Below are 13516 nucleotides of genomic sequence, written 5' to 3'. Positions count from 1 at the left end.
ACACACACACTGCAATGCCACATTATGTTGGTTCTACCTTCTGCACGTGTGTAAGTCAGGACCCTCCAGAGAAACAGAACCAATAGGGTAGAAAGAGAGACAAAGAAGTAAATTTATTATGAGGAATTGGCTCACATGATTATGGAAACTGAGAAATTCCTAGATCTGCATTCAGCAAGCTGGAGCCCCAGGAGAGCTGAGGTGTGAGTTCCCGTCTGAAATTCAGCAGGTTCCAGACCCAAGAGCCGCCAAGGTTTCAGTTCACATTGAGTCCAAAGGCAGGAAAATACAGACATCCCAGCTCAGAAGCAGTCAGGCAGGAGGACTTCTCTCTCAATTTTCTTCAATTTACCGAGGCTTGATATGTGACCAAAGATGTGCTCTATGCTGGAGAATGTTCCATGTGCACTTGAGAGGAAAGTGTAACCTGCTGTTTCTGGATGGAATGTCCTATAAATATCAATTAAATCTATCTGGTCTATCGTGCCATGTAAAGCTTGTGTTCCCTTATTAATTTTCTGTCTGGATGATCTGTCCATTGCTGTAAGTGTGGTGTTAAAGTCCCCTACTATTATTGTATTACTGGCCATTTCCTCTTTTATAGCTGTTAGCAGTTGCCTTATGTATGGAAGTGCTCCTATACTGGGTGCATATATATTTATAATTGTTATATCTTCTTTTTGGATTGATCCCTTGATCATTATGTAGTGTCTTTCCTTGTCTCTTATAACATCCTTTATTTTAAAGTCTACTTTATCTGATACGAGTATTGCTACTCCAGCTTTCTTTTGATTTGAATTTGCATCGAATATCTTTTTCCATCCCCTCACATTCAGTCTGTATGTATCCCTACGTCTGAAGTGTGTCTCTTGTAGACAGCACACATACAGGTCTTGTTTTTGTATCCATTTAGTGAGCCTGTGTCTTTTGGTTGGAGCATATAATCCACTCACATTTAAGCTAATTATCGATATGTATGCTCCTATTACCATTTTCTTAAATGTTTGGGGTTTGTTTCAGGTCCTTTTCTTCCCTTTTGTTTCCCACTTAGAGAAGTTCCCTTAGCATTTGTTGTAGAGATAGTTTGGTGGTGCTGAATTCTCTTAGCTTTTGCTTGTCTGTAAAGCTTTTGATTTCTGTCGAATCTGAATGAGATCCTTTCTGGGTAGAGTAATCTTGGTTGTAGGTTATTCCCTTTCATCACTTTAAATATATCGTGCCACTCCTGGCTTGTAGAGTTTCTGCTGAGAAATCAGCTGTTATCGTTATGGGAGTTCCACTGTATATCATTTGTCATTTTTCCCTTGTTGCTTTTAATGATTTTTCTTTGTCTTTAATTTTTGTCAATTTGATTACTATGTGTCTTGGCGTGTTTGTCCTTGGGTTTATCCTGCCTGGGGCTCTGTGCGCTTCCTGGCCTTGGGTGGCTATTTCCTTTCCCATGTTAGGAAGTTTTCGACTATAAGCTCTTCAAATATTTTCTCAGTTCCTTTCTCTCTTTCTTCTCCTTCTGGGACCCCTAAAATGCAAATGTTGGTAAATTTAATGTTGTCCCAAAGGTCTCTTAAGCTGTCTTCATTTCATTCTTTTTTCTTTATTCTACTTTGCAGCAGTGATTTCCACCATTCTGTCTTCCAAGTCACTTATTTGTTCCTCTGTCTCAGTTATTCTGCTATTGATTCCTTCTAGTGTATTTTTCATTTCAGTTATTGTATTGTTCATCTGTTTGTTCTTTAATTCCTCTAGGTCTTTATTAAACATTTCTTGCATCTTCTAGATCTTTGCCTCCATTCTTTTTCTGAGGTCCTGGATCATCTTCACTTTCATTACCCTGAATTCTTTTTCTGGAAGGTTGCCTACCTCCACTTCATTTAGTCGTTTTTCTGGGGTTTTATCTTGTTCCTTCATCTGGTACATAGTCCTCTGCCTTTTCATCTGGTCTTTCTGTGAATGTGATTTTCATTCAACAGGCTGCAGGACTGTAGCTCTTCTTGCTTCTGCTATCTGCCTTCTGGTGGATGAGGCTATCTAAGAGGCTTGTGCAAGTTTCCTGATGGGAGGGACTGGTGGTGGGTAGAGCTGGGTGTTGCTCTGGTGGGCAGATCTCAGTAAAACTTCAATCCGCTTGTCTGCTGATGGGTGGGGCTGAGTTCCCTCCCTGTTGGTTGTCTGGCCTGAGGCAACCCTGCACTGGAGCCTACAGGCTCTTTGGTGGGGCTAGTGGCGGACTCCAGGAGGGCTCACGCCAAGGAGTACTTCCCAGAACTTCTGCTGCCAGTGTTCTTGTCCCCATGGTGAGCCACAGCAGCCCCCCACCTCTGCAGGAGACCCTCCAACACTAGCAGGTAGGTCTGGTTCAGTCTCCTATGGTGTTACTGCTCCTTCCTCTGGGTCCCGATGTACACACTACTTTGTGTGTGCCCTCCAAGAGTGGAGTCCCTGTTTCCCCCAGTCCTGTCGACGTCCTGCAATCAAATCCCCCTAGCCTTCAAAGTCTGATTCTCTGGGATTTCTTCCTCCCATTGCTGGGCCCCCAGGTTGGGAAGCCTGACATGGGGCTCAGAACCTTCACTCCAGTGGGTGGACTTCTGTGGTATAAGTGTTCTCCAGTCTGTGCGTTGCCCACCCAGCGGTTATCAGATTTGATTTTATTGTGATTGCACCCCTCCTACCGCCTCACTGCAGCTTCTCCTTTGTCTTTGGATGTGGGGTATCTTTTCTGGTGTTCCAGTGTCTTCCTGTTGATGATTGTTCAGCAGTTAGTTGTGATGTCAGTGGTCTTGCAAGAGGGAGTGAGTGCACATCCTTCTACTCTGCCATTTTGAACCGATCTCTAAATTTAATAATAATCACTCACTTGTACATTGAACAACTTAAAAGTAATGTTTACACTACCTGGTGGCCAATTTGGAAAAGCTATTTTAAAATGAATTCATCTTCTAATAGACAATTTTCAGTTTAAAGGAACTGTTTGATTTCTGCCTCTGGAAGGGTATATTTTAGCATATGACAAAGCATGTTTAAGAAATTCTGACCAAGAAAAGGCTGCAGTTTTGTTTAATCCCTCTCTCGAAGCCTGCATTACAATTCTAAATTTGAATACACCAAGACAGGCAGTAACATCAAATGCATGAAATTATAAACTAATGAAATAACTGTCTTAGCTGGACTGTCTTCGCTGCACGAGAGTCACAAAACAAAACAGTGTATTTGTGTGCCTGGCTGGTTCAGGACCATATGACAGTATGATTCCTCCTGCCTTCGATGCTCAAACTCTGGACTTTCCTAGTTATCCCGATACTCTTTCTCCCAAGTCATCCTCTAGTTCCCAAAGTAAACCATCCTCATGGCTGTGCCTTTGGCTTCCCCCCCTGTTCTAACTTCCTAGACATCCCCACCTTTCCTAGAGCCTCAAAGAATTCCTTTCGGCAGATGATTCCCAAATCTCTATCTCCAATCCTACTCCCCTCCCAAGCTCAAGCCCCTAGGTATCTTGATGTGACCTGACCTCTCAACATTAAACCACAAATGTCCAAAACAAATCATCACCTTCACCTACACTTGGTCCAGCTTCCAAACAATGGTGCTACGACTTTCCAGTCTCCAATGTTTGAACCCCAAGAGTCACCTCTGACTTCTTCCTTGACCCCCCCTCCCCTTTACACTCCACTGACAAATAACATGACCCTGCCTCACGCTTCTGTTCCTCAGAATCACTAAATTGGTTCCCCTTTTAGGGCCTTTATGCTAAACATTCGCTCTGCCTCGGTTGCTCTCCCCACAACCCATTCCTAATTTTCTCAAGGCTGGTTCCTCCTTATCATTCAAGTGTCTGTTTAAAGTCACTTCTTCAGAGAGGCCTTCCCTGACCACTCAGTCTAAAGATGTCACCAGATCAGCCTCTGTCTCATCTCCCTGTTTTCATTCTCTGAATCTCCTTGTCACTGCCTGATCATTTCCTGCTGGTAAAATCTGTCTCACCCACAAGAATGTGGGCTCTATGAGAGGCTTGGACTGCCTGGTTTACTGCCATGGCCCAGAGCCTGGAATACTGAGTAAGAGTTCAATAAATATTACTCAGTAAATAAAAATCTTTTTATATCACCTCTTTATTTCTATGCCAAAATAATTACATGTCAGACGTGGGCTATGACAATGATGTTCCCATCTCCAATCTCTTCCCTCCCCAAACAATTCTAAACACGCAGCCCAATTACACTGAATAATATTATCCCTCAGGTCACCTAGAGGAATCACTTTCGGAAAGAATACTGCTTGGCACGTGCAGAGCACACACCCAATAAATGTTGGTTTCTCTTCTATTCTCCTGCTGGAAAATCTCCAAGGGCCCCTTACTGCCTGTAGAATAAAGTACGTTTCCCACTGGCTGTCACACCTCTTCTTAATAGGCTCCAACCTGGTTTTTCATCTTATTTTCCAGAATACCTCTTCATGCCCCACATGCCCTAGTCAAATTAAACCATTTGCCAGGAGTAGATTCTTGTGTTCCTAATTTACACTGTTCCTTCTTGCCTGAAATACTCTAGTACCCATAGCTTTCTAAATCCTACCCATCCTTCAAGGTCAGCAACTTCCTCCAAAAAGACATTTAAGAGACCTAGTTCTCTAAGGCAAAAGAATCACTTTCTCTCTCCTCTGAACATCAGTATCAATCTCTGGACCACAGAGTCTCCCTGGGTACAATACGTGATACGATTTTGTTCCCAATAGATTCAGCAGGGCTCAGACCTTATCCCTCTCTGTCATCCTCACTTCGTTTGTAACTGACAGCCAGTGAATAAAAAGGGGCTGATTAAATGTACAAGAGAATTTCTCTAAAGAAAAGAATTACTGGGATAAAATTAGGAGCTGATAAGAAGTGCCTTCTCTTTGGATGCAATCATTTAGGGGTCAGAGACGTGCAGTACAGGGAAAATGCAGAGTCCTAATTCCTAACAAATGCGAAGTGTGAGGCTGAGGGATGGTGGATACTTCTACTGATGCCAGTATCACAGCCCCACAGAATAACATGAAAACTATGAAAAGACAACTCACTATCAAGTGAACTGATGACTCTACTGGCATAACTTCCACTCATCAGTGTGTGGGTGTTATCAACACCACGGGGAACTGGCAAAAATAATAACATGACTGAAGTCAGCAATATACCACATTCACTGGCCTCCTAATACTGTGGATGCCAAACCACATCGCTCTCTACCATCTCACCCGTTACCTTTCCTGCTGAGATCCCACACACCTTCACTCTCTCCTTGACCAAGCCTCTTCCAAGAGAATCTGCCTGAATTTGTCTTCCACCAAACCGCTGAAAGCACTGCTTTGACTTCAGCTCTTGGCCTCAGGGCTCCCCCTGCTCACAGAGTACACTGCTGAGATGGCACCTTGAAGCTGGCCTGGTCCCCTAGCCTTCCTGCTAGACAACTGAAACTGACATTCATTTCCACCAGATGTGTCCTCTTCACTCTCTTTATCAGAAAACAAAAGCACTGAGATCTTTTACCCAGTTCAATGTTTCCACAACCATAAAGGGAACACACTAAACGTAGGCCTTCCTAGGTACGGTAGTCAGAGTTTCCATGGGAGGACTCTAGGAGCCTGGGTTTTACATGAACATCTCAGAGGAGTCCCATAATTGAGAAAACTTCAAAAGCACTGCTGTGCTCTGCTCCCAAATCATGCACTCAGCCCGCTTCGTTCGTTTTTTGCTAGGCTCAAAGCCTCCTGCCTGTGTCTAAGAAGCTACGCTGAACGATCCTACAGCAGTGGTTTTCAACCTTGCTGCACATTACAGTGACGTGCATACTAGACCACACCCCATGCCAAGGACATCAGAATCTCCAGGGCTGGGGACCAGATATTAATATTTTTTAAAATTCCCCAAGTGATTCCAGTGTCAGGAACATGACCTTAGATCAATGCATGTTTGTTCTGCTTTCTTAGGAGAGCAGGGGAGTGGGCTGTGCCCCCTTCGTGCCATCTCCACCCCTGCCTTCCAACCTCCTAGAAAAGCCTTTCTCCTTCCTCTCTACACGTTCATGTTTAATTCATGTTGAACCTTTCAGAGTTCAGCTGGGATGCCACTCCCTTTTCAGGGTTCACCTTTACCACGGAATTTTCTCTTTTGTAATTGGAGAGCCTCATATAGCCTAGCTGTCTGCTTCCTGCCTTATCCTAAGACAGTGGCACCTGCCTTATGGACTGCAGCCTTGGATTCTACCCAGCAGCCCTGCCTCTCCTCCCATTTATGTTCGCCACACAGCAGCCAGGGCAAGAAGCTTCAAACTCCTGCTCAATACCGACCAAAGGATTCCACTCTTCTTAAAGTCCCACCCACTGGAACAAGTCCGACATAACCCGTGCTCCTGCCGTGCCTCAGGCCTCCTCCCCCGCCTCTATTCCTCACTCTGCTCCCCAGCCATGCCATCCACTTTCTGCTAACTGAGTACACATGCTACTTCCTGCCTCGGGGCCACTTGGATGACCCTGCTCCTTCAGGAATCAGCTCCATCTCCTCTCCTTCTCACGAGGTCTCACTGACAACACAGTCTAAGTCAGCAGCCCTGCCCCATCCCCAGACACTACATCACTTCAACCTGGTTTAGCATCTCCACAGCTTTTGACACTCTCGGAAATTTTCTTGCTTACAGGTTTACTTGCTATTGTCTGTCCCCCCCCACTCCATAGGAATATAAATTCTATTTCTTCTGTTGTTTTCATCACCACTCCAGAAATTAAGTTTCTGTGGAATAAAGAAATTACTGAATTAATCAACGAAGGGATAAACATGAATAAATATAACTTAAAACAAATTTATATACATCACATGTAGTATCTTTACAAGTGACTATCTCAAGAGCTCTTGCCTCTCTAATCATACCATAAACTCATAATGGCACCAAGTAAACCTCTTCTCCTTTTCCAGCCTTGAAAGTCAAGCACTGTACTGAGCAAATATCATCTTTAGTATGTACAAGTTGATATTTCTTGCTATTTTAGAAGATCCTCTGTACTGTATTCAAAAAGGTATGTGTTTTTCAGTATATTACACTTTCTTCCCAAGTGCTCATGGAACATTCTCCAGGTTAGGTCATATCTTGGGTCACAAATCAAGCCTCAGTAAATTTAAGAAAATGAAATTGTATCAAGTATCTTTTCCAACCACAACGCTCTGAGACTAGGTATCAATTACAGGAAAAAATCTGTAAAAAATACAAAAACATGGAGGCTAAAACACACACTACTAAATAACCAAGAGATCACTGAAGAAATCAAAGGAAAACTAAAAAAATACCTAGAAACAAATAACGAAAACATGAAAACCCAAAACCTATGGGATGCAGCAAAAGCAGTTCTAAGAGGGAAGTTTATAGCAATACAATCCTACCTCAAGAAACAAGAAACATCTCAAATACACAACCTAACATTACACCTAAAGCAGTTAGAGAAAAAAGAACAAAACCCCCCCAAAGTTAGCAGAAGGAAAGAAACCATAAAGATCACAGCAGAAATAAATAAAAAAGAAATGAAGGGAACGATAGCAAAGATCAGTAAAACTAAAACCTGGTTCTTTGAGAAGATAAACAAAATTGATAAACCATTAGCCAGACTCATCAACAAAAAGAGGGAAAAGACTCAAATCAACAGAATTAAAAATGAAAACGGAGTAGTAGCAACTGACCCTGCAGAAACACAAAGGATCATGAGCGATTACTACAAACAACTATATGACAATAAAATGGACAACCTGGAAGAAATGGACAAATTCTTAGAAAAGCAGAACCTTCTGAGACTGAACCAGGAAGAAAAAGAAAATATAAACAGACCAATCACAAGCACTGAAATTGAAACTGCGATTAAAAATCTTCCTTCCCAGGACCACATGGCTTCACAGGCAAATTCTATCAAACATTTAGAGAAGAGCTAACACCTATCCTTCTCAAAGTCTGCCAAAATATAGCAGAGGGAGGAACACTCCCACACTCATTCTATGAGGCCACCATCACCCTGATACCAAAACCAGAAAAAGATGCCACAAAAAAAGAAAACTACAGGTCAATATCACTGATGAACATAGATGCAAAAATCTGCAACAAAATACCAGCAAAGAGAATCCAACAGCACATTAAAAGGATCATACACCATGATCAAGTGGGGTTTATCCCAGGAATGCAAGGATTCTTCAATATACGCAAATCAATCAATGTGATAAACCATATTAACAAATTGAAGGAGAAAAATCATATGATCATCTCAATAGATGCAGAAAAAGCTTTCAACAAAATTCAACACTCATTTATGATAAAAACCCTCCAGAAAGTAGGCATAGAGGTAACTTATCTCAACATAATAAATGCCATATATGACAAACTCACAGCCAACATTGCTCTCAATGGTGAAAAACCAAAATCATTTCTGCTAAGATCAGGAACAAGACAAGGCTGTGCACTCTCATCACTATTACTCAACATAGTTTTGGAAGTTTTAGCCACAGCAATCAAAGAAAAAGAAATTAAGGGATTCCGAATAGGTAAAGAAGAAATAAAGCTGTCCCTGTTTGCAGATGACATGATACTATACATAGAGAATCCTAAAGATGCTACCAGAAAACTACTAGAGCTAACTGATGAATTTGGAAAGTAGCAGGATACAAAATTAATACACAGAAATCGCTTGCATTTCTATACACTAATGATGAAAACTCTGAAAGAGAAAATAAGGAACAAATACCATTTACCACTGCAACAAAAAAGAATAAAATACCTAGGAATAAACCTACCTAAGGAGACAAAAGACCTGTATGCAGAAAACTATAAGACTGATGAAAGAAATTAAAGACGATACCAGCAGATGGAGAGATATGTTCTTGCATTGGAAGAATCAACATCGTGAAAATGACTATACTACCCAAAGCAATCTACAGATTCAATGCAATCCCTATCAAACCACCAATGGCATTTTTCACAGAACTAGAACAAAAGATTTCACAATTTGTATGGAAACACAAAAGACCCCGAATAGCCAAAGCAATCTAGAGAAAGAAAAACGGAGCTGGAGGAATCAGGCTCCCTGACTTCAGACTATACTACAAAGCTACAGTAATCAAGACAGTATGGTTCTGGAACAGAAACAGAAATATAGATCAATGGAACATGATAGAAAGCTCAAAGATAAATCCACGCACATACGGTCACCTTATCTTTGATAAAGGAGGCAAGAATACACAATGGAGAAAAGACAGCCTCTTCAATAAGTGGTGCTGGGAAAACTGGACAGCTACATGTAAAAGAATGAAATTAGAACACTCCCTAACACCATACACAAAAATAAACTCAAAGTGGATTAAAGACCTCGGTGTAAGAACAGACACCATAAAAGTCTTAGAGGAAAACATAGGCAGAACACTCTATCACATAAATCACAGCAAGATTCTTTTTGACCCACCTCCTAGAGAAATGGAAATAAAAACAAAAATAAACAAATGGGACCTAATGAAACTTAAAAGTTTTGCACAGCAAAGGGAACTACAAACAAGATGAAAAGACAACCCTCAGCAAATATTTGCAAATGAATCAAGGGATAAAGGATTAATCTCCAAAATATATAAACAGCTTATGCAGCTCAATATTAAAAAAACAAACAACCCAATCCAAAAATGGGCAGAAGACCTAAATAGACATCTCTCCAAAGAAGACATACAGATGGCCAAGAAGCACGTGAAAAGTTGCTCAACATCACTAATTACTAGAGAAATGCAAAGCGAAACTACAATGAGGTATCACCTCACGCCAGTTAGAATGGGCATCATCAGAAAATCTACAAACAACAAATGCTGGAGAGGATGTGGAGAAAAGGGTACCCTCTTGCACACTTGGTGGGAATGTAAATTGATACAGCCACTATGGAGAACAGTATGGAGGTTCCTCAAAAAACTAAAAATAGAACTACCATACGACCCAGCAATCCTACTACTGGGCATATACCCTGAGAAAACCATAATTCAAAAAGAGTCATGTACCACAATGTTCATTGCAGCTCTATTTACAATAGCCAGGACAATGTTCATTGCAGCTCTATTTACAATAGCCAGGACATGGAAGCAACCTAAGTGTCCATCAACAGATGAATGTTTAAAGAAGATGTGGCACATATATACAATGGAATATTACTCAGCCATAAAAAGGAACGAAAGTGAGTTATTTGTAGTGAGGTGGGTGGACCTAGAGACTGTCATACAGAGTGAAGTAAGTCAGAAAGAGAAAAACAAATACCGTATTCTAACATATATATGGAATCTAAAAAAAAAAAAGGTTCTGAAGCACCTAGGGGCAGGACAGTAATAAAGACGCAGACATAGAGAATAGACTTGAGGACACGAGGAGGGGGAAGGTTAAGCTGGGACGAAGTGAGAGGTGAGAGTGGCATGGATATATATACACTACCAAATGTAAAATAGATAGCTAGTGGGAAGCAGCCACATAGCACAGGGAGATCAGCTCGGTGCTTTGTGACCACCTAGAGGGGTGGGATAGGGAGGGTGGGAGGGAGACGCGAGAGGGAGGAGATATGGGGATATATGTATATGTATAGCTGATTCACTTTGTTATACAGCAGAAACTAACCATTGTAAAGCAGTTATACTCCAATAAAGATTTTTTTAATGTGTTTTTTTAACCAACTTTCAGTTACCTGTAGTCCTCCAACCCCTAAACATGTACCTGAATTTTTACATTTACTGTATCACACCTGAACAAGCACAGCAAAAAGTCTCTTATTTTAATTCATCTTCCAATGTTGTCACCTTCAATCCCACTCTCTAAATTACTTCCATCTTATTAGGTGCTGAACGACTTCTGAGTCTGCAATTGCAGGCTTTGCCTGGATGTGGCCGTTGATCTGCCTAATATAGAGCTAAGCACATTTCTGTCTAATTGACGTGCACCTGTTCAGATCAGACAGAGGCCTCAGCCAGGAAACTGCTACAGGGATGCTCCACGTCCGAGCTGCATCTATGGAGATAAGGCCTTCCTCTGACTAGGATATCTCTGAAAGCCTGCCTCAGAGAGGCTATTGGTTCTGGTTTCAAGATTTTATTGTATTTGTTAGTTTCCATCTGACATATCAAAACCGGTCTGTGAAATCTAGACTTTATTAAGAAGCAATCAAAAACTTATTGGGCAAGAAGATAATCATTTCTTTTCTCTAAATCCTTGCTGACAATCTCAGATACTAAGGAAACTGCTTTTGATGAAATAGAAGGAAGAAAAACCCCACAAAATTCAGGTAATTTTTCTAGGATCACTTAAAATATACTTTTATTTATGCCCATAATGGGCAATACTACCTTCCAATGCCCCCTTATTTACTTCAGAATCAGTAACAGTTCAATCTTTCCCCAGGTAACTGCTAAACATGTATCTTCAAATAACTCAGGCTTCTCCAAGGAAATAATCTCATAGTCCTAGGACCCACAAAACATTCATAAAATCCCCTTTAATCTTCAGTTCTGATGACTAAAGGTAACGTTTCTCCCTAGGGCAGATGATTATAATACGAGCCATAAAACACACCAGTCCTCCTACTAGTGCCTTTCAGAGACTTGATGCATGTACTTATCGTCCCCCAGGTTCTGGGAGTCCCCATAAATTCTGTTGACCCAGGTGGGGGGACTCTGATCCAAGACCCTCACTGACCCTGCAGGGCTCAGAAATCAGCACTCACATCTGAGACATCCTCTCTCCCTTTCACATGGAGACGTCACTCCACCAGGACTCTGACAATGGATCTTGCTGGTACCAAAAAGACATTTTTATATGTTGGTTCATTAAATACATGTTTCCCTTCCCTCTCAAAATGCGAAATATTTTTGACCTCATAATCAACTAAATCAATAAACAGCATATACATGTATCACTGTTATCACTGTTAAATAAAAAGTTCTTTCTTCAAACCACCAAATTTCAAAACGTTGACTCCAACTCTGAGCACTCTCTTTTTCTTCTCTCCCTACAGCCAGTTATTTGATAAGCTGTATTATTTTTGTTTGTTTCAAAATGCATCACTTTGCCCCTTTTCATTCCCTGTTCCAGCATCCTAGGCCATGCTCTTCTCATTTCGTGCTTAGAACACTACCATCTTCTCCTATCAGGCTTTCCTGCCTTCAGTATAGTTTCTCCCCCTCTCCTGCAATCAATACCTTGCTGCTGGACTAACTCCAGTCCGAGTGCATAACTTTTAATGTCTCCTCATTATGGAAAATAAAGCCGGAACTTCATAAAAGCAATCATATATTCTGGTCCTGGACACACCACATCCACACCACGGGATGTTCTTTTCTTCCTGGGCTGTGTATTCCCATTTACTGAAGTTCTACGTGTCCTTCAAGGCTCACTCACATGCTCTCTCTTCCCTTAAGTGTTTCCTAATCACATTATACCAGTTACTTTTCTATTATTGTTCACGAAACTCATTGCCTACTGCATGTGGATGGGTTTTTCATATATATTCTACTTCTCTAGGCAAAGATGTTACTGAACAAAGGACCTCCTGGTCACTTGAATAAATGGACAGTCAACAGTTTCCACCTTGCTTGACCTCTCAACCTCATACATTTCCTCATTCTCAAATTACTCTCTTCATTTGGTTTATGTGATATTAACTTCAGATTTTCTCAAAACTAATTAGCCTCTTTTCTCTTTTCTATTTGCCAACTGCTGTGGTTTGAATGTTCACGTCTCCTCCAAAATTCATAGGTTGAAATCCTAAGCCCCAGTGTGCTGGTTTAGGAAGTGGGATCTTTGGGAGGTGATTAGGTCATGTGGGTGTAGCTCTCATGAGTGGGATCAGTGCCCTTACAGAGAGGCCCCAGAGAGGTCCCTCAGCCCTTCCACCACGTGAGGACACAGCGAGAAGGTGCTGCCTATAAACCAGGCAGCAAGCCCACACCAGACACCAAATCTGCTGGTGCCTTAATTTGGGACTTCTGAGCCTCCAGAAGTGTGAGAAATCAACGCCCGCTGTTTATGAGCCACCCAGTCTGTGGTATTTTTGTTATAACAGCCTGAAAATTCTAAGACACCCACTTTTACTCTCACCATTGTTCTTCATCCCAGCTGACGCCAAGCTGTTCTCTGTTGCCCAGTTCACTGCAGTGCCTCTCAGTGGGTCTGTGCCCACCCAGCCTCAGCCCTCTGCAATCTGTCTCAGGCTGAAGCCCAGTGATGTTCTCCCACAATCATACTGTGTCACCCACCTGCTCAAAATACCTCAATAATGGTTTTCCAAGTATCCAACAGTGTCTCTCAGAATGGGATCTAAGCAGTGACCCTTTTCAAACTCTTCAGGTGATTCTAATGTGCACCCAAGTTTGGAAACCACTCCTCTAACTATATTTACCTCCACACCTCTGTGTTTTGTTTTGTTTTTATCTAGAACATTCTCCTACCCCTTATAAACCCACCTATCCTGACTACTATTCAATCTCCAGATTTTAATTTAA

The 13516-nt window shown here is 41.6% G+C and overlaps 1 protein-coding gene across 1 annotated transcript in view; it reads right to left on the bottom strand.

Moving 5' to 3' along the window:
• Positions 1-10427, bottom strand: part of MEI4 (meiotic double-stranded break formation protein 4) — a 177141-nt gene extending 166714 nt beyond the window's left edge. The window contains exon 1 of the mRNA XM_073789375.1: positions 136-10427. The gene's annotated coding sequence lies outside the window, so the exon portion shown is untranslated. The remainder of the gene's footprint in view (positions 1-135) is intronic.
• Between the last annotated feature and the right edge of the window lie 3089 nt (positions 10428-13516).

This window comes from Tursiops truncatus, chromosome 12, assembly GCF_011762595.2.
Source record: "Tursiops truncatus isolate mTurTru1 chromosome 12, mTurTru1.mat.Y, whole genome shotgun sequence".
In the NCBI taxonomy this organism is placed as follows: domain Eukaryota; kingdom Metazoa; phylum Chordata; class Mammalia; order Artiodactyla; family Delphinidae; genus Tursiops; species Tursiops truncatus.
This window is presented reverse-complemented; position numbering and strand designations above follow the sequence as displayed.